The following is a 26753-nucleotide window of genomic DNA, read 5'->3' on the forward strand; positions in this document are numbered from 1 at the left end:
ATCCCCTAAAGAAATAGAAGCAGTTATAAATAGTCTCCCAGCCAAAAAAAGCCCAGGACCAGACGGGTTTAGTGCAGAGTTCTATCAGACCTTCAAAGAAGATCTAATTCCAGTTCTGCACAAACTTTTTCACAAGATAGAAGTAGAAAGTACTCTACCCAACTCATTTTATGAAGCCACTATTCCTCTGATACCTAAACCACAGAAAGATCCAACAAAGATAGAGAACTTCAGACCAATTTCTCTTATGAATATCGATGCAAAAATCCTTAATAAAATTCTCGCTAACCGAATCCAAGAACACATTAAATCAATCATCCATCCTGACCAAGTAGGTTTTATTCCAGGAATGCAGGGATGGTTTAATATACGAAAATCCATCAATGTAATCCACTATATAAACAAACTCAAAGACAAAAACCACATGATCATCTCGTTGGATGCAGAAAAAGCATTTGACAAGATCCAACACCCATTCATGATAAAAGTTCTGGAAAGATCAGGAATTCAAGGCCCATACCTAAACATGATAAAAGCAATCTACAGCAAACCAGTAGCCAACATCAAAGTAAATGGAGAGAAGCTGGAAGCAATCCCACTAAAATCAGGGACTAGACAAGGCTGCCCACTTTCTCCCTACCTTTTCAACATAGTACTTGAAGTATTAGCCAGAGCAATTCCACAACAAAAGGAGATCAAGGGGATACAAATTGGAAAGGAGGAAGTCAAAATATCACTTTTTGCAGATGATATGATAGTATATATAAGTGACCCTAAAAATTCCACCAGAGAACTCCTAAACCTGATAAACAGCTTCGGTGAAGTAGCTGGATATAAAATTAACTCAAGCAAGTCAATGGCCTTTCTCTACACAAAGAATAAACAGGCTGAGAAAGAAATTAGGGAAACAACACCCTTCTCAATAGTCACAAATAATAGAAAATATCTCGGTGTGACTCTAACTAAGGAAGTGAAAGATCTGTATGATAAAAACTTCAAGTCTCTGAAGAAAGAAATTAAAGAAGATCTCAGAAGATGGAAAGATCTCCCAGGCTCATGGATTGGCAGGATCAATATTGTAAAAATGACTATCTTGCCAAAAGCAATCTACAGATTCAATGCAATCCCCATCAAAATTCCAACTCAATTCTTCAACGAATTAGAAGGAGCAATTTGCAAATTCATCTGGAATAACAAAAAACCTAGGATAGCAAAAACTCTTCTCAAGGATAAAAGAACCTCTGGTGGAATCACCATGCCTGACCTAAAGCTTTACTACAGAGCAATTGTGGTAAAAACTGCATGGTATTGGTATAGAGACAGACAAGTAGACCAATGGAATAGAATTGAAGACCCAGAAATGAACCCACACACCTATGGTCACTTGATCTTCGACAAGGGAGCTAAAACCATCCAGTGGAAGAAAGACAGCATTTTCAACAAATGGTGCTGGCACAACTGGTTGTTATCATGTAGAAGAATGCGAACCGATCCATACTTATCTCCTTGTACTAAGGTCAAATCTAAATGGATCAAAGAACTTCACATAAAACCAGGGACACTGAAACTTATAGAAGAGAAAGTGGGGAAAAGCCTTGAAGATATGGGCACAGGGGAAAAATTCCTGAACAGAACAGCAATGGCTTGTGCTGTAAGATCGAGAATTGACAAATGGGACCTAATGAAACTCCAAAGTTTCTGCAAGGCAAAAGACACCGTCAATAAGACAAAGAGACCACCAACAGATTGGGAAAGGATCTTTACCTATCCTAAATCAGATAGGGGACTAATATCCAACATATATAAAGAACTCAAGAAGGTGGACTTCAGAAAATCAAATAACCCCATTAAAAAATGGGGCTCAGAACTGAACAAAGAATTCTCACCTGAGGAATACCGAATGGCAGAGAATCACCTGAAAAAATGTTCAACATCCTTAATCATCAGGAAAATGCAAATCAAAACAACCCTGAGATTCCACCTCACACCAGTCAGAATGGCTAAGATCAAAAACTCAGGTGACAGCAGATGCTGGCGAGGATGTGGAGAAAGAGGAACACTCCTCCATTGTTGGTGGGATTGCAGGCTTGTACAACCACTCTGGAAATCCGTCTGGCGGTTCCTCAGAAAATTGGACATAGTACTACCGGAGGATCCAGCAATACCTCTCCTCGGCATATATCCAGAAGATGCCCCAACTGGTAAGAAGGACACATGCTCCACTATGTTCATAGCAGCCTTATTTATAATAGCCAGAAGCTGGAAAGAACCCAGATGCCCCTCAACAGAGGAATGGATACAGAAAATGTGGTACATCTACACAATGGAGTACTACTCAGCTATTAAAAAGAATGAATTTATGAAATTCCTAGGCAAATGGATGGACCTGGAGGGCATCATCCTGAGTGAGGTAACACATTCACAAAGGAACTCACACAATATGTACTCACTGATAAGTGGATATTAGCCCAAAACCTAGGATACCCAAGATATAAGATACAATTTGCTAAACACATGAAACTCAAGAAAAATGAAGACTGAAGTGTGGACACTATGCCCCTCCTTAGAAGTGGGAACAAAACACCCTTGGAAGGAGTTACAGAGACAAAGTTTGGAGCTGAGATGAAAGGATGGACCATGTAGAGACTGCCTTATCCAGGGATCCACCCCATAATCAGCATCCAAACGCTGACACCATTGCATACACTAGCAAGATTTTATCGAAAGGACCCAGATGTAGCTGTCTCTTGTGAGACTATGCCGGGGCCTAGCAAACACAGAAGTGGATGCCCACAGTCAGCTAATGGATGGATCACAGGGCTCCCAATGGAGGAGCTAGAGAAAGTACCCAAGGAGCTAAAGGGATCTGCAACCCTATAGGTGGATCAACATTATGAACTAACCAGTACCCCGGAGCTCTTGACTCTAGCTGCATATGTATCAAAAGATGGCCTAGTCGGCCATCACTGGAAAGAGAGGCCCATTGGACACACAAACTTTATATGCCCCAGAACAGGGGAACGCCAGGGCCAAAAAGGGGGAGTGGGTGGGTAGGGGAGTGGGGGTGGGTGGGTATGGGGGACTTTTGGTATAGCATTGGAAATGTAAATGAGCTAAATACCTAATAAAAAATGGAAAGAAAAAAAAATGAAAAGACACCATGACCAAAGCAGCTATCATAAAGTAAAACATTTAACTGGGGCTGGCTTACACTTTCAGAGGATTAGTCCATTATCATCATGGTGGGAAGCGTCGTGGCAGACATATTCCTGGAGAAGGAACTGAGAGTTCTACATCTTGATCCAAAGGCAGTGGGAAGGAAATGAATGTGTTTCACGCTGGGTGTAGCTTAAGCATTTAAGACCTCAAAGTCTTGACTCTACGGAGACATATTTCCTCTAATAAGAGCACACCTCCTCCTATAAAGCCACACATCATCATAGTGTCACTCCCTATGGCCAAGCATTCAAACACATCAATCTATGGAGCTCATACCTATTCAAACCACCATATTCCACTTCCTGGCCCACATAAGCTTACAGCCATAACATAATGCAAAAATGTGTTTAGTCCAACTTTAAAAATCCCTATGTTCTATCACAGTCTGAACAGTGTTTAAAACTCTAAAGTTCAAAGTCTCATCTGAGATTGATGCAATCTCTTAACCGTAGTCCCTTATAATATCAAAATCAAAAAGCAGATCACGTACTTTCAACATATCATGGTATATCATATATATATTACTGTTCCAAGATGTAGGAGAGGGAGCATACTGAGGAAATGCTGGGCCAAAGCAAGACCAAAAGTGAGCTGGGCAAACTCCAAACTCTATATCTCTATGATGTTAAACTGTTCTTCCAATCTCCAACTCCTCTCAGTTTTGTTGACTGCAACACACTTCTTGGGCTGCTTCTACTCCCTGTTAGCAGCTCTCCTAGGCAGATATCCCATGGCTCTGTCATCTCTAACATCTTGAGATCTCCAAGGCAATCCAGACATCACCTTTATAGCTTCATGCAGTGGCTTCCCTGGGCCTCCATGCATGGATATCCCTGCTACCCATCTGGCCTCAGCAACTTTACTTAATTGCAAAAGGGTATTTCTTGGATCTCAAGTGAGATCACAAGCTGCCAAGTTCTGCTACTTGCTGGCTCTGGAACTTGGCCCCTTTGTTCAATTACATCTTGACCAGCTTGCTGTTTTTGATGGTTTCCTTCACTGCCTAAACCTGGCTGTCATGGAATTTGCTCTGTAAACCAGGTTGGCCTTGAACTCAGAAATCTGCATGCCTCTGTCTCTTATGTGATAGAATTAAAGGTATATCACCACGTCTTGACCTAAGATTTTCTTTGTATATGTAAATGTTTCTTTTATTTCTTCAGATGTAGTAATGAGATGAGAGCCATAACCAAACTGTTACCACTCTGTTCTAAATACACCTAGGCCTAGGCTTGTAAGCTTCTAGCCTCCATATAATCTAATCTTCCATGCTGGCTGATTCAGTCTGGCTTCATCAGTCTTCTGACGGCATTGCTCTGTCTGGCCTCACACTAACTTTGGCAATATGTTCTAATCTTCTGGCTTCTCATTCTCTGGCTCGTTTTGTCTTTAACTGTGTCTAGCTTGTTCTCTCTGTAACTTGTCTTCATAGAACTGCCCTGGTAAAACTGTCATAAATACACATACACCACACCACACCACATCACACCACACCACACCACACCACACCACACCACACCACACCATACCACACCACACCATACCACATATGTACCTTTTTCTCTCTCCTGCTGCCCTTAAGTATCGTCTCTTTCCTGTGCTGGTCTCCTGTGAGTTGGGTCTATCTTATGTCTGACTTATTCTGTCAAATCATTCTCTTTTTAATTACTTTGCCTGCCCTTCACTTTCAAACGTGGCTACTTCCTTTTACAAACTAACCTTACCTTCATTGTTAGGGATTTAAAGTGTGTACTAAGGGTGTGTCTACATTCCTGCCAGATCATCCAGTAATCCAGGATGTATCTATATTCCTGCCAGATCATCTTTGGACAAAGCAAGGGTGTCGCTGGATTAAAACTCCTCTACATTTCAATTTTATTCATTATAGATCTTTATAAGCATGGTTACTATGCCTCAAGATGTGGATTAAAGGAATGCGTCATTCCAGATCAAACCTCATGTGTCATCCCACCCCAAACAAATGTATGGCCGGGTCTATCACTGCAATACCCAGTCCCTGGCACAAACTTCTGTCTTGGTTTGAGTTTCACTGCTGTGAAGAGACTCCATGACCAAGGCAACTCTTATAAAGGAAAACAATTAATTGGGGCTAGCTCACAGTTTCAGAGGTTTAGTCCTTTATCATCATGGTGGGAAGTATGACAGCATCCAGGCAGACAAAAGTGTTGGAGAAGGAGCTGAGAGTTCTACATCTTGATCCAAGAACAGCAGAAGTGGACTGGATGTGTTTTACACTGGACATAGTTTGAGCATTTAAGATCTCAAAGTCCTGACTCCACAGTGGTGTACTTTCTTCAACAAGGCCACCAATAAGGCTACACCTTCTACCAGTGACACTCCCTAAGGCCAAGCATTCAAACACATGAATCTATGGGGCAATCCCTATTTAAACCACCATAGTGTGTGTCACTGTGTGTAGGTGTGTGTGGTTGTATAGGTGTGCATAGGTATAGTCTCCTCCCTTATCAAGTCTCCAAAACGTTTTTTTTTCTAAGCTCGGATTTCAAGCTAAACCTATTTTCTCAATCCTGCAAAATCTATGAGAACAAAGGTGATTGAAATGTCCTGTCATTCTCAGATCATTTATGAAGGGAACATTGGACATTTATTTTACCCTAGATTTGGAGGACAACTGGGACTAAGAGTAGGAAAAACAGGAAATGAGAAAGCAATATGAAGGCCAGGGATGTAGTTTAGTGGTAAACCTCTTCTCCAGCATGCACTGGTACTGGGTTGGATTAATAGCACATGGCTAGAGTCACCATGTGGGCTAGAGGGAACAATCTGAAAATCTCTTAAGATAATGTAGAGACAACCTATAAGCATTTACTATGCTGCCAGTCCTAAAACTCCTGGTAGCTTCCCACCAAAGTCAGAGGGACTCAACCTGTCCATGTCCTAATCTCACCTACTGTTCTGTCAGTACCTGAGAGTACAGCCTTACACAGAGCCATTCCCACATCTGAGAATACAGTGTAAAACAGCTCTTCCCATAGCCGAGACTACAGCCTTACACAGAGCCATTCCCACAGCTGAGAATACAAGGTAAAACAGCCATTACCATACCTGTGACACAGCCTTACACAGAGCCATTCCCACAGCTGAGAATACAAGGTAAAACAGCCATTACCATACCTCAGCCTTACACAGATGCATACCCACATATGACAATACAAGGTTCCACAGAGTCGTTCCTACTGGGTCCTGAGTCCTGGGTGCAGAGGCACCTGAATGTGACATTGACGTCTCCTTCTCTAAGAGCCATAGTTTCTGGCTGTCCAATGCTCTTTTATTATTGTCTGCGCACAATACCTCTTGTCTTTAATCCTTAGTTGACAAGTCTGACAAAATATGCAAGATTCACCCTACTTTGCTCATTTCTAATCACAGGTGAGATAATTTCACTCAGAGTTCATAGAATTAGTAGATAAATGAAAAGAATTGGTCCTGAGGGCAGTTGACTGTGGATAAACTTTGTAAGGCCTGTGTGTTATGATTGCTCGAATTCCGTGAGGAATGAGGAACCTGGACTGTCTGTGTTCACTGGGCTTTCCTAAGCAGCACCATTAGAAGGGCGACAGCTAACTGCATACAATATGGTCCTTGTGGTCATTGGCTCTCTTCCACTTGGTCCAATGTACGAGACAGGTCAAATTCTCAGGTTGGAAGGTGGCAGAATTCTTGGTCCAAGCCATCACTCACTGTCCCATCCTCTGCTTGGCATCCCTGACACGCCTGCTTGCTCTTTCTTTCTCTTTTGCTGCCTATTTCCCAAGCAGCAGTTTTCCCCTAATGATTGAAGGCAATGTCTCTGCTTTTCTCCAGTGATGGTCTCTCCCCTCCCCTGAGCTCCTTCCAGACTTGTCAGCTTGGCAATCTGCCCCCGAGGCTTTGGTTTGCTGTTGGCCAGTCTGCTTTACAAAGGACTCTTGCAGAGCAAGCTGGAAATTTTGAACATCTCTTTTGGATGTGAATAATTCCCTTCACGTTTGTTAAATAACTCAAGTATGAAATATAGGATAATTTTTATTGAAGTAGTTTTTTTCTCAGGGATGAATCTCCAGATTGGTTATCCAATACCAAGTGGTCAACCCTGAAATCATATACATACAATAATGTTATATGAACTGAGCAGCTTTATTTATTTAGGAATAAATATTCATATATATGTAACGACAGCTAAAGAAGCCGAGCCATGAATTCGTGAGAGATCAAGGAAATGATGTAATTACATTTTAATTCCAGAAAAGAGAGAGAGGATATAGACTGATTACCTCCAATCAATCAAAAAATTCAAGCAAATTCACGCTGACATCATGCCCCAAGTAGAGAATTTCAGCCTTAATCTAATGTGATAAGTTCTAGGCAAAGACAGGTGTATTAGTTAAAATATATAACATATATTTAATAATATCCAGGATTTATAAACAAGGTAAGTGTGTGTGTGTATTTGTATGTGTGTGTTTCTCAGTCTCTTTATCTATTCATCTGTGTATATTTATATATGGATATATGTTTATATGTACACACACATACACACAAATACACACACAGTTTCCCTAAGTCTGAGAAAAACAAACATAAAGCAAGTCTGGTCCGAAGCACTAGGTGTAAGGTATCGTCAGCCAGTGTTTCAGAGAAGCCATAGAGTGTTGTGATGGGAAAACTGAAGTCATGGATGCTTAAATGATGACGCCGAAACCTGCTGGTCTGGCTCTGGGCTAACCCAGAAGTCCAGGCCTGTGACAGGGCCCCTCTGCCCATCCATGGCCAGATGACTTCCAAGACTTTACTGGTTGGCTTCTTCAGGTGGAGCTTCAGGTGTTCTGGCTCTTGGAACTCTTGCTTTCTGTCCCTAGGATTGACGTCAGAGTGAGGATTTTATTGGCTACTGTTGAGACACACACAAGTGTGTGTATGCATATGCACGGTCCAAGGCAGCTCCAAGGCAAAGCAATTTGCCCCTGCCCCTGCGCCCACACACCTACCATTTTTGGTTGTGTCAACCAAAAAGCAGCTGGCAAAGTTCACCAGAATCCTGACATACAACATATTTTACTGATACTGAAAATTCTAAGCATTTTTTCTTACTTCTTATATGTGGACATTGCAGAAATATAGTAACTGAATATATATTTCCATATTTAAAGTAAAAAATGGAAAATACCATACTGTCGATGTATCTTTTTCAAAAGAGCACAAATGTCATTATTTGTTCTTTTGACAACCCCCTATCCCCATCCCCCAGTTTCTTTTGCAGGGAGCCTGGGAAGAAGCCGGGTTTGTTGTTACAATTGTGGTCTTGTTTCCTATAATGGGCACTTGTTTAAACAAAGAAATACTTATCAGGGGAAATGATAACTGTGATAAATTACCGTGGCTTTCATGTTTCCTTGCTGTTTTCTGTTGCTGCTAAATCAGTCTGAACAAAACGGAGCTGCGTGTCCTTCCCAGTGAAGCCTCTTTCCCCCACTGGTTATTTGCACGGTTCCCCTCTTCTTGGACCCTGTTCATTTGTTCCACTTCCCAGGTATTAATCCCGCATTTGTTACTTACTATTTACATGTGTTTCCACGCAGATTCTACTCCACATCCTGTACTGCTTTCCTCCCTTTGCCTGTCTTCCTTTGCATCTGGCATTGAAAACAGCTGCCATAGAAATGTGTCCCTGTTCCCTGCACAGAAGCCCCACCCATGGGAGAATTAATACCCCCTCCCCCACCCCACCCCAAGAGCTGCCACGCTTGATTGGCAAGCAACAAGTGTGCACACTGCGGTGCAAAGAGGTGCTGTAGGGCTGTGTGCACACGCACACACCTTTCGTGTTTACAACCCATTTGTGTAGTGTCTTGGACTTGACTTCCAATGACAACAGAACATGTTTACACCGTCTTCTGGCTCTCTGGCTCTGGCTCAGCCTCTCCTAACTTTCCACTTACACACCAGTGCTGACACAGGAAAAGATAGACACCGCATTATACGTGAAGAAGACTGGGAAGCCTTTGTGGTGTTCCTAGAGGAATTTACTTGGTTACAAGGCTGGCAGAGCTGAATTGACAATGACTGTCACCAGCTCCTGTGGCCCATGCTCATTAGAAATGCTCAGAATCTCTAGTCTGTCTTCTGTCCGCTAACTTTCATTTTCCTCTCTTCATAGACTGTGAGTCCCAGAAGTTGATGACCTTGTTTGGTGATTGGGGGTGGAAGGAAGAACAGACCCCATGTGAGTAAGTAATTGAACGCCGGGGAGTTTTCTAGTCTTGGATTCTGGCTTTTCTTGTTTTTTGTTTGTTTGTTTGTTTTGTTATGTTTTGTTATTCATTCATTCATTTATTTGATGAAGGTTTGGGATAGACAGATAGGCAATGACAGGTGGTGGCAGGAACCCCTTACTTCAGTAACTCACTTGCTCTAAGATGAGTGACAGCTAACCACAAAGCACAGAGACCTCAGGGAAGTGAGCAGGACACACATGCCACTTAGCCACCCACACATGTAATTCTCCGCCCGGTCAAGAATAAAGCACAGACTCCCGGAGTGGTGACCCGGGGGAAGGTAGTATTATGAGTGTTCATTGAAAACATTTAACTCAAAATGAAGAATTTGACTGTGAAAACAAGCTCAGCGTATATAATCATAAAACATAACACACAAATAAACACTGCATGGGTTTTATTTTGAAGACGATACTCGGTTCCAGTGTGGATGTGGCTCTGTGTCCCTGAATAATTTTCAGATTGGACATTGTACAAAACGCTTTTCCATCTCTCTACAGACTCACATTCTCGTTTTGGTTCCCAATATTCTCGTAGTTTGTGAACTAGAGGGGGGATACACAAGCGACCCAAGGTGCCAGGGAGACAAGTACATCTTTGTTCAAGCTGGGAAAGGTACCAGGCTTATCTGGCTTCCTCTGTCCCAGGAAGGAGGTATGCTGAAGCTCGCTAGTTGGTTGCCGAGGGTATGTAAGTTTGCTTTACAGGTTTACCCATGGTGGCATTTCCCACTCTGAAAGAGGGCATCGTGCTGCCGGGAGCTGCAATCTTGTCATGTGGATTTTAGCAGTATGCTCTAAGAGAAAATAAAGTAAAAGCTATGGGTAAGAGGATTTGCATTATGGTGTTAATGAAACTGGTAACAGTGTAGAAACTTAAGTGTCCTCACATAAAGGAATGTTCGGATAAATTATGGCCCCTTCTAAGGTACAGTGCTGTTGTAACCACGAAGACAAGCTTTTAAAGGCCATTTAACAAAATGGGGAAGCAGATTATCATAAGTGAATAAAGCAAAGGTTTCCCAATTATATTTATGATATGAGCCCATTTTATAAAGAGAAAACAATTGCTGAGGGAGAGCCTGGAGCAAAGTACCCCTTCCACAGGACCAATGGTCATAGCTGGGTGAAACCTGTAGTAACAGTTTTGGATGACATTCGAAGTAACATTTTTTGTGTGTTTGTTATTTTCTTCTGTAAATACTGTCCAGTGAGCAAATATTAGGAGATTTTACACATGTATCCCCACAGCTCCTTAGCACTCCAACAAAAGTTCACAACTAAGTAATATTTTGCCTCCATACATATGAGTTTTCTTGTAAAGCTGGACCTTCAGGTTTTTGATTGAAAACCCTGGAGGCTGGATGAGCAGTGGGATGCTTTCCCTGGGAGAGTCTGTTTCCATCGTATTCCTTAACACAGTAGCAACCCCTACTTTTACCAGTGTTGTTCCTGTCTTGTTCACTGAATGCCTGGTTTGTGCCAGTGTTGAGTCATATTGAAGGACCAGACAGGCAAGCCCGAGGGACTAAGATGTGATCTAGTGAAGGGTGAGGGCGACACAGAGGCGAGTAGACTTCTCTTGCTGTTGACTGTCCAGTGTCTCAAATGGACTTCCTGGAGCCTCTAAGATGATGCCCATGGTAGGAGGACACTGGCAGCTTCTTTGAGCTAATGTTAGTACTACGCTGTCCACCCTTCATTCAAATACAAAACAGACAAAAAGCAGCATAGGCTCAGAGGGAAATAGGGAGGCGTGGAAGTAATCCTGGTAAAATGTGACAAGTGTAAAGAATTTCTCAAAAACCTAATACAGCATGTTGTAGATAGAGTTAATTAAAAGAAGATAGCTGGAGTCAGAATCAAATTCTCCTCTTAGATCGAACAGTTGGTGTCGTAGATTTTTTTGTGAGTGAAGGGGACTCCGAAAAGCTCACTAGCAGCTTTCAAATTAAATAAATGGGGCAACTAATCAAAGAAGGAAGCATCTACTAGACACTCACTTATACACTCAATTACTTTTTATTTATGCTTCAGCTTCCTGTTAGAATTTCTTAAATTGGCTGTGAAGTGGCTGATGTGCAGCCTTTATAACCTGGACAGATCTGGTGTGAAGGGAAAATAAGTGGCAGCATGCAGCTTCTTAGAGTGGAACCCGTTAGCATGTGGCGATGTCGAATCTGCAGAAATAACTGGTTCAATGGAAATGTAAAGGCCAATTAGTGCGTCTATGAAAATCAATTAGTTAACAACTATCAAAATTAAAAACATATATCTCCAGGTTATTATAGATGGGCCTTGCCAATTTTTCTCACTGGGGACCACTAAAAACCTGTATAGACCAAACAAATGAACATTCGTATGCCAGCGAACAGAATGAATGCTCAAGAGCACTGGGGGATTACCTCACGGGGAGTTCCCAGGGATCTGCTGGCTCTGACAGTGATGCTGAAGACCTTTGCTTCATCTGGGGCCACAAGCTTGAGACTGCCAGTTAACCTGAACCGGATCAACACAGATAAACCTACACCAAGAAGTTAGGGTCGAACAGAAGAAGAAGGAGGAGGAGGAGGAGGAGGAGGAGGAGGAGGAGGAGGAGGAGGAGGAGGAAGAAGAAGAAGAAGAAGAAGAAGAAGAAGAAGAAGAAGAAGAAGAAGAAGAAGAAGAAGAAGAAGAAGAATTTTTGAGCAGAATAAGAGAAAAGCAGTGCTCTCTACCTGTGAACTAAGCAGGAGGGTAGAGTACTGTTCACCAGAAATGATGGGAAGCAAAGGGAAGTGGTACTATGTGTCCCAGATACTCAAAAAAAAGAGTAAGAAAGAAGCAACAATGCTGAGCCAGCAAAATAACCCTCATCATTGAGAGTGAGCGGCAGCAGACCCGGCCTAAAGACAGAGCTTGAGAAAGTTCTCTCTGAACACAAAAGAAACAGTTAAAGAAAGGACATTGGGAACCCAGGAAGGAAGAAAGAAGAGTGACCAAAACCACGGCCAAGTGCTATAGGTGTCCCCGTTCCTTCTGAGCCCTATGAGTTAGGTGTGGTGTTGAAATGATAATGATGGTTCTCCATCATGTCTGTCCAAGACAATGAAGAAAGCCTTTGAGTATATTTTACATGAGAATGCAGAAATACCAAGATGAATAAATTTCCTGGACTTCACTTCATTGCTAAAATGCCACCAACAAGACTATGTCTGTTATGTACGCATATGAATAATACCTAGAGCGAGCACTAGAAATTGTGCCAAGAAAAACATTAAGACAATGTGGAATTCTACATTTTTAACCCAGCTAAAAACCATATATATAATTGAAAAAATGAGAGTTGGGAAAAAAACCAAGATGGTAAACTTACAACCAAACAATAGAAGTCAGTAGAACAAATTCAAGTAATTAAGACATCAACTGTCAGGGTAGACTTTAAAACTGGCAAATGTGTGTATTATAGGAAATGCAAGCCAGGGCTATGGAGATGGTCTACACTCGAGAGCGCTGGCTGCTTGTGCAGAGGGCCTGGCTGCAAGCACCCGTATGGCAGCTTACTACTCTCTGTAACTCTAGTTCCAGGGAGCTATCTGAACACCATTCACTGGCTTTCATGGAAATGAGCCATACATGTTGTGAAAATGCATGCATGCAGGAAAACAGTCATACACATAGAAGTGAATTTTTTTTTTAAGAAATACACTTTAGATACATTTATTGTGCCAGCATATTTTGCAGGCAGGGTACTATCGTAGATCAAAGGGTTCATAGCTGGGTTCATGTTTATGTATCTCTTTTTAGTAGCATGAAAAGTGCTGTTCTAAGCTAGCATACAGAGTGAAGGTTCTGTGTAGGCACCAACTTCTAGGGGATTCCCGGGGGACCTCTCCAGTCAACAACTCAATTAGATGTAATCCATTCCAGGTCCTCGAATGATAATTGGTGACAAGAGATTTCCTGGTGGGGCTCTGTCTTCCAGTTATTTGGTGATCTCCTTTAGTATCCGTGACTTTAAAAACTTCCTGGGCCTGGGTCTTAGTTGACAGGGTTTGGATGACTGAGTTCATCTCACTTGATAATTTTCTGTTTAGAATTTTCTCTCTCTAAAACAATTATTACATTTAGCATACTGGTGTGTGTGTGTGTGCGTTGGGGTGTGTGTGTGTGTGTGTGTGTGTGGTGTGTGTGTACATGCACTATATTGCAGAGGACAGTATTCCAGAATCAGTACTTTCCTTTTGACCATGGGGCTCCTGGGACTCAAGTTCTTATTTAAGGTGCTCTTGACTGCTGAGCTATCTCACTGCCCCCCACTTCTACTGAGTAATTATTTTTCTAGATTATGTGCTCCTAGGAAGTTAACTTTTTTTTTCTAACACTGCCTTCTTCATTTGTGTATAATAGCCTCTTGACATTTTAATTTCTGCGGCTTCCCTTATAATGACTTTCTTTTTGATGTTGCGTGTTCTTTTTTTCTTAGTACAACTAGGTCATTGGTTCTTAACCTGTGGTCACGACTCCACTGGGTGGGGGTCACATATCAGATATTCTGCATATCAGATATTTACATTATGATTCATAATAGTAGCAAAATTTCAGTTATGAAATCGCAATGAAAGAATTTTATGGTTGGGGGTCATCACAACATGCAGATCTGTACTAAAGGGCCGTAGCATTAGGAAGGTTGAGAATCACTGATGCAGGTAAAGATTTGTTAGTTCTGTTGGACTTCTTAAAAAGTACTTTTACTTTATGTTTTAGAAATAGTGTCATTAGGAGATAATTTACATGCTAGAAAATTCCCTCAAAGATCCTTAAGCATGTATGTACAAAGTTGTGCAACAATTATAATGATCTAACTTTAGAACATTTTCAGCAACAGGATGGCACTGACCTACTGACCTACTGACCTACTGACCTACTGGCTATCTTTCCTAGTGTTCAGAGGTGCTACCAAAGGAGAAAAGTAATTATCCATCTTACCCAGTTGTGAGTCCCGCTAGCTATAATAACAACTGGCCCAGTAAAACATGCCCACTGGCACAATAGTGGCATGACCATTAGGAGAGTAACCAACTACCTTCTGATGGATTTAAGTCCTGCTCCCCAAGGTGAAACCCATATTTGAGCATGAACTTGTGACTAGACAGGCCACAGGCTCTAATGGAGAATGTATACTATTCTGATACATGCGTATCTTTTATACTAAATGGAATCATAATTCCTATAGATTAATGCCCTGCTCAGCTTGCATTAGGCAAGCTTCTATTTGCAGTAGATGGTGCTTAACACAGAGACGGACAATTCTCTGACCAAACTGCAGAGAGTAAGAGACTGCAGAATGCTCAGCTCTAAATGGGACATCTGGGTCACACCCTTCCTCCCAAGGCTCAGGAATCATTGTGGAAGAGGGGACAGAAAGAGTCTTGGGGGCAATTGATAAATACAAGAAAACAGTATTTTCTGGACACAGCAGGACAGGTGCAAATGTGAACTTAGAGTGATTGTTACAGCATGCCCAAGCTCTTTGTAAGCTCAAGCCAGACCAAACCCTAGTGTGGAGAAGGAAAGTGGGTATGGAGTGACAGCTGAGGGAGTATCAGCAACTGATAGCTGCTGGAAGCTGGAGAGTCCATCTTCTGTAAGAGTGATGCCTTGGTAATTCAGTCATACTCCAGAGAATATCATGCATCCAAGAATACTTGGGTGGCACAAACTGAACTTGATAGATGAAACAAAACAAAAACAAAATGACACAGAAATTAGGGAACTGAGAAGCAGATGGAGGGAGTGAATTTGATCAAGGCATAGTGTACCAGATTTTCAAAGAAGTACTACAAGATTTTAACGTGCTTATTTTATTCTCGTTCATACGTCTGTTTGACAGTGTGTGCATGCAGATGTGTGTGGACACCCAAGGAGGCCAGACGAGGGCATCAGAGACCCTGGAACTGTAGTATTTACAGGTGGTTGTAAGCTACTAATCATAGGTTCTAGGAAGCTAGCTGGTTCTCTGCAAGAACAGCTAACACTATTAACCATCTCTTCAGAAGCAACACTGATGTTTAATTGCTTAGATATATAGGTTCAGTATAAGGTAGCTTCATGGATGGTGTTGTAGAGCTAAGCATAAGGCCATTGTAAGTGAGTGACTTGAGTGTTTCTTATATCCTGTTTATGAAACCTAGCTCTATAGTGTGGTGGACAGAATAGTTAATCAATGTAGCTAATTTATGTTGAGAATCATGGCAGCAAAATCTCACTGAGGAAAACCACTGAGAAGATGGTATCTACAATAGCTTCAATAAAGCTACCTTATACTGAACATGTTTATATCTAAACAATTAAAATTGGTTTTGGTTCTGAAGAGATGGCTAAGTGGGTAAAAGTATTTGCTGCTCTTGCTTTGATAATTAATTGGTTAGCGGACCAAAGCCTTTATATAAATTTGATCAAAGGAAATGGATTAATTTTAAAGTATACATTACGATCAGTTCTTGGATAACAACTTTCTCAGGAGACATAAAATCTGACCTCACTTAAAAAAAATTCTCAAAATTGTATTTCTAAACCTTCTTGAAACTAACAGTCACCACCTTCTCCCTGTGGTTAATATTCTGTGTGTAGTTAATAGCAGTTTTTTAAGCTACCAGTTATGTTATTTCTGTTCACTTAAATCCACGTGTCTGTGTTTCTGTCTATGAGTAACAGTCCAATTGCATTCCTAATTCTCTATTTTCATGTGTGTGACCTTAGAGATTGAGCCCGGGACATTCTGCATGGTAGAAATGCACAGGCCTCTGCTACTGAAGTATATCTGCAGCTATCCCACATTCTCAATCAGAAAAAAGAAAGAAAGAAGGAAGCAGCAGCTTTTGGTGTAAATCTGTGAATTTGTTGCTAAAATTCTTACGTGTCAGATGGCTTGGTCTCAGAGAGATCTGCTCCTCCACCTGCTTGTTAGGAACATCTTATGAAAGGAGCTCTGCCTGTCCTCCCTGGCAATGTCTACAGGCCAGCTTCTGGAGCAGTAGAAATAAATGGCTTTCCTCTGGCTTCCTCTCCAGTGTCCACCCCACCTCAGCTCTGCCCATGAAGTGCATTTCCGAGAACACTTTAGTATCATAGCACAAGTGATCATGTGTAAAGATGGCCGTGATTGCTCAGATACAAAAGAGTTCAGAAACCCTGCAGAGCTAGCCAAGAAGGGAGGGAGACATTCTGAATGTGCTGCCAGACACTTGGGCAGCGCGGAAAGCACAGACAGGTGTGTGTTCATGCGCCCAGTGTTGGTAGGTTGGAAGGCGACGTAACACTGCAGGATCTCATGAAGAAGCATGCAGAACCATGTTAGGGGCAAGCCTAAGCCTCCAGGCAAGTCTTGCAGCCATGGGAAGGCTTGCATGTTTCCCAAACTGTACATGTCATTGATTGTTAAGTCACACCCTGTCATTGCCAACACCATTGTGTAATATGGCTTTGCCCAAGAAGCATTGTTGAATACATTGGAACAGCTTGCTCTGTTGAAAGAAGTTGAATTACGTGGTGTAACGTGTTTTTATCTGAAGTGGCTAAAAAAAAAAATTGCTGACTTAAGATATTTAAAATATAAGAAATGTGTGTTTCTAATATAAGGTTGCAGAGTCAACTGTACTTCAGAGAGTAAATAGGTCTTCAAAGTCATCCAAATAGCCGGGAGAAAGAGAGAGAGAGAGAGAGAGAGAGAGAGAGAGAGAGAGAGAGAGAGAGAGAGAGAGAGAGAGAGAGAGAACATGGTTTGTGACTTGATTTCTCTTATTATGAAGTAAATCTGAAACGACGTTTACATTCAGACATCCAGAGGTACCAGAATCAGATGTGTGACAGAGCCATGTTTGCAAGATTCTTTCTTCAAACCTTCATGTATGTTAGGCATTTAACATTAAATATTTACACTTAAGGAATATTCTAAGCACTTTTGATACCTGACAGATGGATTTATGATTCTCCTTGTATGTGTGCCAGTGTGTGTGTGTCTGCCTGTATGTATGTATGTATATGTATGTATGTATATATATATATATATATAAAAACACATACACACACATATATGTATATGTATATATTCTGTGTATGTCTGAGTCAAGGTGGGGCATGGGGCATTTTCTGGGCATCCTGTGCTGAAGTATTATTGGTCAAACTGGGAAAGCAGGATTCCTTCTAACTTGGTTTCCCATATATTTCTAAATGAAAATTTAGTAAACCTCTCGCAAGGGAGAGCAAGAGATAACTGCCTGGCTACACTCACTGAACTTTTTCTATACGGCATTTCTATACTGGCTTAAAAATCACTGGCAGCATGGAACTCTGTTGAGTGTTATGCTCAGTGCCACAACAACTTTATCATCATCCTTCCTTAAAATTGTCGCAGTTTGACAGTTCACTCTTTGTTGAAATTCATATGCTCACTAGTATTTTATGTTCTTTGGCAATGAAGGATTTATTTTTAATATCTACACTGGGAAATTGTCACTTTGTTTTCTAACAACTTACCTATTCTGGTAAATACTAGCAGAAAATTGAATAATAGGAGTGTGGACGTGTGGGAAATATTTTAATTTGGAAGGGTAAGAGGAGAAAACCTTTGGCATCTGTTTCATAACTTTGCAGTTTCATCTGTGTGAGCTCCTCGTGCCCTCCTATGATTGGCTAATGGCCATGATGCAAAACTTTAAAAAAAAAGAGTGAAATGAAGAAGACCTAATCAAGTAAATATATTGATAATTAATCACTGTGTTAATACCTCTGTGTTCTTAAGAGAAAATTAAAATTCTCTAAATTCACTTAGTGTAGAATATATCAGTGTCAGTGTGAAATAGTACCACACCTTTGTTTTTCTGGGCATGTTGGGATTCAGGCTCCCTGAGACAAATGTATTTGTCCGTGGGATGTGTGCGTATGAGAGGGATGCATGCATTTGAGGAGAGATGGGAGCAGGGAGGGATGGTGAGCGGACAAATATAAACATACACAGTTGAATATAAAGGAAGAGTACCCACATGCATGTAATCAGCAGGTCCCTTGTTTGGGAGAGCTACAGCCCCATTCATCATGTGCAAAATGCTGAGAAAACATTACACAAATGCCAGGAGCACTTTGACTTATAATAACACATTGGAGGTGATGTCTGGACCTTTCCCGGATGGTCAGAGCAGATGGTTGATAGGATGTGCTGAGAGCGAGCACTTTGCAATTCCCAATATTTGGAAATCTGCCATGTTAATTTGAAATAGATGAAAATGTTAGCAGAATTTTTCACAAACTCAGGAGAGACTAAAACAATTCAACACCGTGGAAGATTGGAATTTATTTTCTGATAAAACAGCTCTACAAATAATATTTGAAATTCAGGCAAATTGACTTATGTCTTCCCTGAATGTACGTGTGATGTGTATGATGAAGCATCCTAGAGTAGAGGGGACTAATGCTTTCCTACTTTATTAGTGGCCAGTTTCAGCATCTGTGTTGCTGTACCTTATGTTAATTCTTAGGCCATAGCAAAATAGTGAGTAAATCTCTTTTCAATGCAATTATAGTTGTGTTCAAGTGTAAATGATTAAACAAAAATGGCAAGAAAATGAAAGTGAGTATTTCTTCAGTTGCATCTGTGAGGTTGCGTGGAGAAGGTCATCCGGTGTGTCCAATCCCACTTTGCCTTGTCCATTTGAGTCTTAGTCTATGTATGAGCTGTTGACAGGAGCCAAGGGGACAGTATCAGGATGGTGGCGGTGCAGTCTCTGGAAAGACAAAGTCACTCATTCATGACACTATAACTCTTGGCTTTGTTCATTATGCTCAGAAGTAAACTATCTATGAAAATATAAGTAAGGACCCAAAATCTATTTTGTCAAAATTTGAACCAGTGGATAGAACTTAGGAATACAATACAAAATATATTAAAGGTATTTTTTCTATTTTTTCTGGTTGTGTGTGTGTGTTTATATATGTTTCACTTGCGGGTGTGTGTGTGTGTTTGTGTATATATATATAATATGGAGCCCAGAGTTTGATGTTAAGAATAATCCTTAATTCCTACACCTTATTTATTGAGTGAGATTCTTATGGTCAAGCCCAGAGCTCACTGGCATGGCTAGTCCACCTAGCAAGCTTGCTCCGAGCTTCCTCAGGCTCTGCCCTTAGAGGCTAGGATTACTTCCCCATCCACCCTACCTTTGCATGAGCTCTGGGAGTCCAAACTCTGGCCCTCATGCTTGCACAGGAAGCACTTTAACCACTGAGCAATCTCCCCAACCACTAAAGGACTTTTAAGATATCACCCTGCACAGTTACAAATGAGTCACTCAGGCAAAGACAAATCTAATGAATATCTCATGCAGAAGTGCAAGGGAGGGAAAAAAGACTTTCATCTATGGAGAAAGTAGAAAGTAACCAATTGCGATCTGTGGGTTTGCTGGCCCCGAAGATGAGCAGTACCTATATGTACCAATGTTATCATAAAAAGGCCCAGAGGTTGGGGCAAGTGTCAGGTGAAGGAATGGTCTATAGCTTGCGGGGACTGGACCTCCTACATTGATTGAGTGCCTGCCCCCTGGCAGGCTGTCCATGGGGGGCGTTTTATAGACATTGTGAAAGGAGAACAAAGAAAGGTAGATAGCAGGGTGATGGGCAGAGAGGGGATCAGGAGGGGAATGTGAGTGATACTGAAAAACATGTGATGAACGGGAGGTGGGTGCTCACATCCATGTTAGCAAAGAGACCATCTCCTGGATTGGCTGTTACTCAGGGTATCAGGAGAGGAGGGCTTCTGTGGCTGTTGCCTGTTACTCAGTGCTGGCTTGGGCCAAAAGAGTTTGTGTTTGTGTCCAGAACATGAGTCCTGAGGCAGGTCTGAAGTTCATGTGTGGAATGAGGGAAGATAAGAAGGAGGGTTGGACATTAGGAGTATATCTGTTTATTCATCAATCTGTCCAACCAGGCATCCTCCCACCTGTCTAATTCAAGAAGCAGACAGTGGTTCTCAGCTGACTGTTGTCCTCAGCTAGCCCTTCCGGTGATCAGCAGCCTCAGCCCCTGTGATGTATACTTCTAACTATAGCTGTGTTCAGTGCTGGACCTCGGGGCATGTTCATAATGATGGCTCCAAAACTGTATAGCAGCCATGATATCCCTTAGTAATGATATGCATTGGCAAGATACACCCTAGAAAGATTTTCATCCCACCATTAAATTGGTGGTGTGTTGGGAAAATAAACCATTTATTAGTCATCATTATATCATTGACATCTATGACAGTTTGTGTGTGTGTGTGTGTGTGTGTGTGTGTGTGTGTGTAGTATTTGGGATATAGATTATAACAGGAATGATTTAAATTTCCAGTTGGACAGACTCCTTCTTATCAGAAAACCCTTCTAGAAATGTCACATTCCAGTGTCCTTGCCCTTATCCATCCTTCCCTCTCAAAAGGAGATGGCCCTTTCATGTATTGAATTAGGAAATCGGATGATGAGCCTGAAGTTGTAACTCAATAATGGAGCTGCTTACTTAGTGCACCGGGCCCTGGTTTCTAGCCACAGCAACACACACACACACACACACACACACACACACACACACACACACACTCACTCACTCATACACACACTCACTCACTCATACACACAGACACTCCAGTTAATGAGATGTCTTCAGTAATGAAGAGGGTATGCTTGCATAAAGCATCCCTGCTCCTGGGTTTCCTAGATGGTCACAGCACTTGCCTGATTCAGTTAGCCCTGATCCTTCTGTGATACCTATGCTTACGGTGAGATGTGACAAATTGACACACGAGATTGACCCTCCATAGGCCTTCCTTACCTAACCATTGCTAGGACCTCTTCACATCAGCCATGGCCCAACACTTACCCTGAATGGGACTAAATGTTTCTCTAGTAGAATGAACATCATCTGCTTGCTGAAGTGGGGTCTTGAATCTGAGGACTGTAATGTTAGACACTGGCAATCGCGTGAGCTTTAATTTCCATAGCGGGAGCATGAGTATGATCATGTAAGCTCTGCAGAATTATTTAGTTGAGGCATATCAAACACTGTTTGGTGTCCTGGGAATTTTTGAGCATGATGTTTACAATGAGCCAGGGGCATCTATACTCATACTCACCTGTGACAGCGTTGCTCCAGGGTACGTGTTATATTGACACCATTGGTTCAAAGTTATAAGGAGCTTTTTTTTCCAAATAAAACTATGGTTTTGTACACTGATTGCTCTGGTGTAGGGAAAAGCACATTTGTGAAGGAACCTCTGTTCAGACTCAGTGCAAACTGCATCTTCTTGGCCCACTTAGTCCAGTGCTTTGACGCCATCATTTTCTTCAGAAACCCTCCTACCTTCCCCATGGAATGAATCCTCACCTCCTCCACGGTGTTCCCCAAGCTCAGCAACACCCCCAGATTTCCATCTAAAACTGATTAAAGTGCCATTAAGACTTGTAAGTGGGCCAGCTATGTCCTCTCAGAAACAGGTATCTGGCTCAGCAGAGTTGGCTGCTCTGCACTGAAAGGATAACAAAAGTCCTCTGCAAGGCCTTGTCAGTTGCCTGTTGCCCCTACAGTCCCTCAGACTGCCCATGAGCCCTTAAAAAGAAGCATATTTTAGAGAAATCTTGTTGGACATTTCTCTCAGTTTAAACAAACATTTCCTAACTGTAAAGTTAGCCTTATCATAGCATCTTTGGTTTAGTTTTCACTCTGGGAAGTTACGGTGAGAGTGAGAGGCCAGTTTTTTTTTTTTTTTTTTTTGGTCATTTTCCCAGTCTACTCTTGGTTCAAGAGTTACTGTTTCTTGATGCAAGGGATGCAAGAAGGTGGGGAACCCGGAAATTCACAGATCTATGCATGAACCATGTAGGCATAGGCTCTCTGCATACTTGGCTCAACCCTAAGAGCAAAGGTTTGGTATTCGAATACTATTTTAATTTGGTTGAGTATAGGATATAGAAAAAATACTAATTTAACCAATACTATTCTTACTTTTCCTATGTGCCTAGCATCATAGGTTTATTGGTGAAATCACTGAACTTGGCCTTCATGAAGTATATTTTCTTGTCAGAGAGAAACCAGGCGGATCATGGTCTAACTAGGCATTCTTAGAGAAAAATCATAGTATTAGCAATTTGGCTCTGAGATCAAACAAAGCCTAATGTGTAATGTTTCTTGAACATAGCCAACTCTGGGAAATGATTTACATCAGCGAGCAAGAACTGAGAAGAAATGGGTTCAATCAAGTTGTGGAACGGAAGAGAGATGGGCAAAGCAGCCAGGAAATATAACAAGTGTATGGGGTGTGTGTTAATGTGACACATAGGATAATGGAGCAGGGATAGGATAAGAGGGCGTGAAGGGGTGTCTGTTCAGTCAGAAAGAAACTAGATAAGTTCCAGGAGGAGTGGAGGAGCCAGCATGTGCATGCCTAGGGATAAAAGAGGTCAGTGTATCAGGAACAGGAAGGGTGAGGTATCCGGGGCCCATCCTGGGAAGGGCTCACAGGACCCTTGTTGGTGGGGTGAGATGGGAGACTGAGCAGTAGAGCGACACAGTCTGAGCAGACTTCTAAACCAAGTCCCAACTCCTGAGAGCTGGTGTAAGTGGTGGCGGCGGTGCCATACACGAGGTGAGTTAGAAGCTGATAGAGGTGATTCAGGAGGTAATCCAAAGCCAGAATTTGGTCCATAGTGGGGAGGTGTGTTCGGAGCCTGGGTTTTTGTTGCACAAGAGCCACTGTGATGTAGAGGTATGTCACAGGAAGAGACGGGTCAAGGAGGGCACTGACACTTTGCTGTAGAGTTAGGCAGACCTAAGGCTTTGGTCTCTATCTGGAGGCCCCCTCCCGCTTCTGTCATGGTCAGTGAGGTCCACGGCCGCAGGTCCATGTCCTCATTCTTACTCTGTTGCTGGTGCCTGGCACAGTGCCTGCTGCACAGCTAGCTCTCTGCCCATGCTTGTGGAATGTGTGTCCTTCCCTTCTTCACGATTCATGATCTCCATAAACCTCTAGGGTCTCAATGGTAGCCCCAAACTTTACATCTCGGTGTGTAGAAAAGTGAAACACAGATTTTCTGAAGTTTAGAATAGCCAACATTCAGAGGCTATCGCCACATCAAGCGCGTATCACGACAGCCCATTATCACTTGTTCTGTAGAACGCTGCTGAACTTTGGGCTGCCCAGAAAGGACACTGACTTGGAGAAGACATACTGGATTATTTCTGCCATTTTCGTTAAGACTTTGTCATTAAGAGTCACTTCTTGAGTGACTCCAAAGTACAGGACGGACTTCTATGTCTAGAAGTGGATTCCAGCTAGTTCCAGCTGCATCACTGCAAATGGAAAGGCTCTGTCCCCATGGAGCTTCCCAAGGAGCCAGTATTATTTCCTAGGATGACTGCTCTTCTAAAATTCAGCAGGAGGACTGTGGTGCCCAGGGAAGCAAATGCGCCTTGACTGAGCTGTGTGGGAATCAGACATGGAATGAAGACCCCAGCTCCCCCAAGAGATCCTCTGTTCCTCTGCCCCAGATTTCCATTGTCCGTATTACCATGACCCGAGTGGTGGCTAAGCCAGATGTGGATGTGTTGTGGCATCTCTCTCTCTTTTTTTTTCATCATTAGCAATTTAAAAATCTTTCGAAGGCCAGGGACTGAGTTTAGCTGGGAACAAATGAGAATTTGGTAGAAACATCAACAGTTCTGGGGTTTGGAGCTTATAGCTGAGTAGGAAAACCCACGTGCCTTTCCAGGAGAATGTAGAAATCCCATGCACTCTGCAGAGGGAGTCATAGGATCAATTGATAAGAGTCTGGCAGGGGATGGGGGCTATGATTTACATGAGTGTGTGAAGAGGTTCTTTATCTTCTGTCACAGCATGGGTCTCCATCTCGGCCAGTGAGTGGTGTAGAAAAGGACAGATGCCAATTTGTTGGTGGTTTTTATAGCTGATTGTTTAAGAATATGTTTTTGCTTAATTATAGTAATTATGATATACATGTGATATATATATGTGTGTGTGTGTGTATATAATATATATTATGTCCAGGGCCAGGTCCCTAGGGAAGCTGATCTTGAAGCATCCTGTTGGTCCGAGAACAGGAGGCCTACAGTGCACCTCACCTCCACATCTGTAAGAGGAGGGCAGGTCACAATATGCACCCCTTCCAGCATGTGTTAGTGAGGCTGAGTGTGACATAGAATCAGGCACAGATCTAATGGTTTCTCAGGCTGATGCCACCACTTGTAAACTGGAGACCATGTTTTCTTCTTGGGCTTATCATGGAAATCATTGAGTTAATAGTAGAGGCCAAACTAAGGCCTTAATATCCTGACCACCTTCTATGAGAGCTGACGGTCAGACATTGTGTGTCCTCTGTCAGTTCCCATGCTCTCTGCGTACAACCTAACATACTAATTAACCTTTTGAACCAAAGCACATTAAAAACAAAAACAAAAAAAAAAGAAACAATTCAGAATTTGCTGGTATATTACTTGTCGTTTTCAGTGGGTTTTTGTTTTTGGTTTATACAAATGTAACTTTCTTTATATGAAGTTGCCATTCTTGACATCTCTTGTGTTCACAGACTAATCTTTCATAGCATTCTACTGGGCAGCCACGGTCCAGTTAACCTCTGGCATTTACACTCGCTGACAGTGTAAGCCCTCTGTGTAAAGAGTTGCTCCACTTTCCTGAACCTCAAATTCCAGACTTCAGAAGGAGCAGGCATATTTGAATGGGTGTATTTCTGCATCTTAGAAAACTTTCATCTGCCCTCTTTCCTAGCATTCCACAACCCTCCCCCAACCCACCCAAGAGCAATTGGACCTTGTGTTGCTAAGGTCAGTAAGAAGGGACTGTACCCACCTGCCCACTCTCTGGGCACCACTCTGCTGGCTGGCCTTAAAGCTTTAGCGGGTTTCAGTCCTTTAGCTTGGGACCGACTGTCTCAGACGTGTCATAGATCTGACATCAGGAGTAGCAGCATCTTTAGTGTAAGATGGGTTTTTAATAGTCCAAGACCTTTTAGTGAGGGTGGCCTAGTGGATTGTGTCAGATGGCGCATGTGTGCACGCAACAGGAACTGAATGACAATAGATAGATGGCAAGTGGTCCTTCAAGGTGCGAATGCTGTTGTTTTCTGACCTTTCTGATCCTTGCTGAGTGAGAAACCCCCTGTGTAGTTCATCCCAAGATCCCCTCTTAAATGACCTAGGGAAGGCTCACTGGCTTCATTTCATTTTAAGGGTTTCACTGCAGACAAAGTGACCAGGATGCTAAGAACATTGCAGCTACCTCGCGGACCCAGAGGGTCCAGGAATTCTCTCCGCACTCTTCAGACTCACTCTCATCTCCTGAATATTTCATTTCCAAGCCTATCAGTAGATAAGGGAGTGTGATAGTTTTCTCGCTTTGGTCCTTCTCCCTAGAACTCTGTCAGCCCTGGGGATATATTTCAGATAAAGGAGTAGAATCTCTTTGTTGCCACTGATGAACCCACAGGTAGGAAAGTGACACAGTCATCCCTGGCAGCGGCTTCTAGCAGACTCTAGGCCACTGGTCTCTATGGCAGCAATTATTAGCAAACATTGTAATCCAATTATAAAAGCAGTTTTTGGAATTAGCTCATATTTCTTCTGTCAATAAATTAACAAAACATTGCAGCCGAATAAGCTCCGTGATGGTTACTGTTTTTTGTTTTTTTGTTTGGTTTTTTTTTTTTTTGAGAATGTCAAGTGTGTAAAAAAAATACTTAATAAAACAATTTCTGAAAGCATATAGAAATCTGACAAAAGGATAATTATGAGGCAAACTTCTATTAGAGTGATATCTGTGGTGTGCTAGAGTATTGCTGTTGACTCTATCAGGTTCAGATTTGATGGTTGGAGAAGTTGTGATAAATATTACTGTTCTCAGGGCTCTGCCTCTACAGAAGAGAGGAGCAACCGAGCAGATGTCAGCACATTGCCTTAAACTGGCTTAGCTGCATCTTGGAGGCTATGTTTAGGAAAATCTTAATCCTCTCACTCATCACTCACTTCCCTCCATGTTTTGGTGAGTTTTTACTACATTGCTTTGGCTCAGGGTGGATCACCCGCATGTACCCGCCCAGGAACTATCTTTAGATCCTAGAGTGAAAGACATACACACATTAGCTTATTTTTAAAAGCCTTGGCTACATCAAAGGCTGGGCACTCCTAAACCTTCCCCTTCTTCCCC

The 26753-nt window shown here is 42.1% G+C and overlaps 1 protein-coding gene across 35 annotated transcripts in view; it reads left to right on the forward strand.

The window, feature by feature from the left end:
• Enox1 (ecto-NOX disulfide-thiol exchanger 1) overlaps nucleotides 1-26753 on the forward strand; it is a 565516-nt gene that overhangs the window by 146414 nt on the left and 392349 nt on the right. For 20 of the 35 annotated variants that reach the window (XR_003950850.1, XR_001781120.2, XR_383180.3 and 17 more), the window contains exon 3: nucleotides 9398-9463. The gene's annotated coding sequence lies outside the window, so the exon portion shown is untranslated. Of the gene's footprint in view, nucleotides 1-9397; nucleotides 9468-26753 lie in introns of all 35 variants that reach the window. The other 15 variants (XR_003950851.1, XR_003950849.1, XR_383179.3 and 12 more) reach the window with 1 other exon arrangement.

This window comes from Mus musculus, chromosome 14 (assembly GCF_000001635.26).
Source record: "Mus musculus strain C57BL/6J chromosome 14, GRCm38.p6 C57BL/6J".
Lineage (NCBI taxonomy): Eukaryota > Metazoa > Chordata > Mammalia > Rodentia > Muridae > Mus > Mus musculus.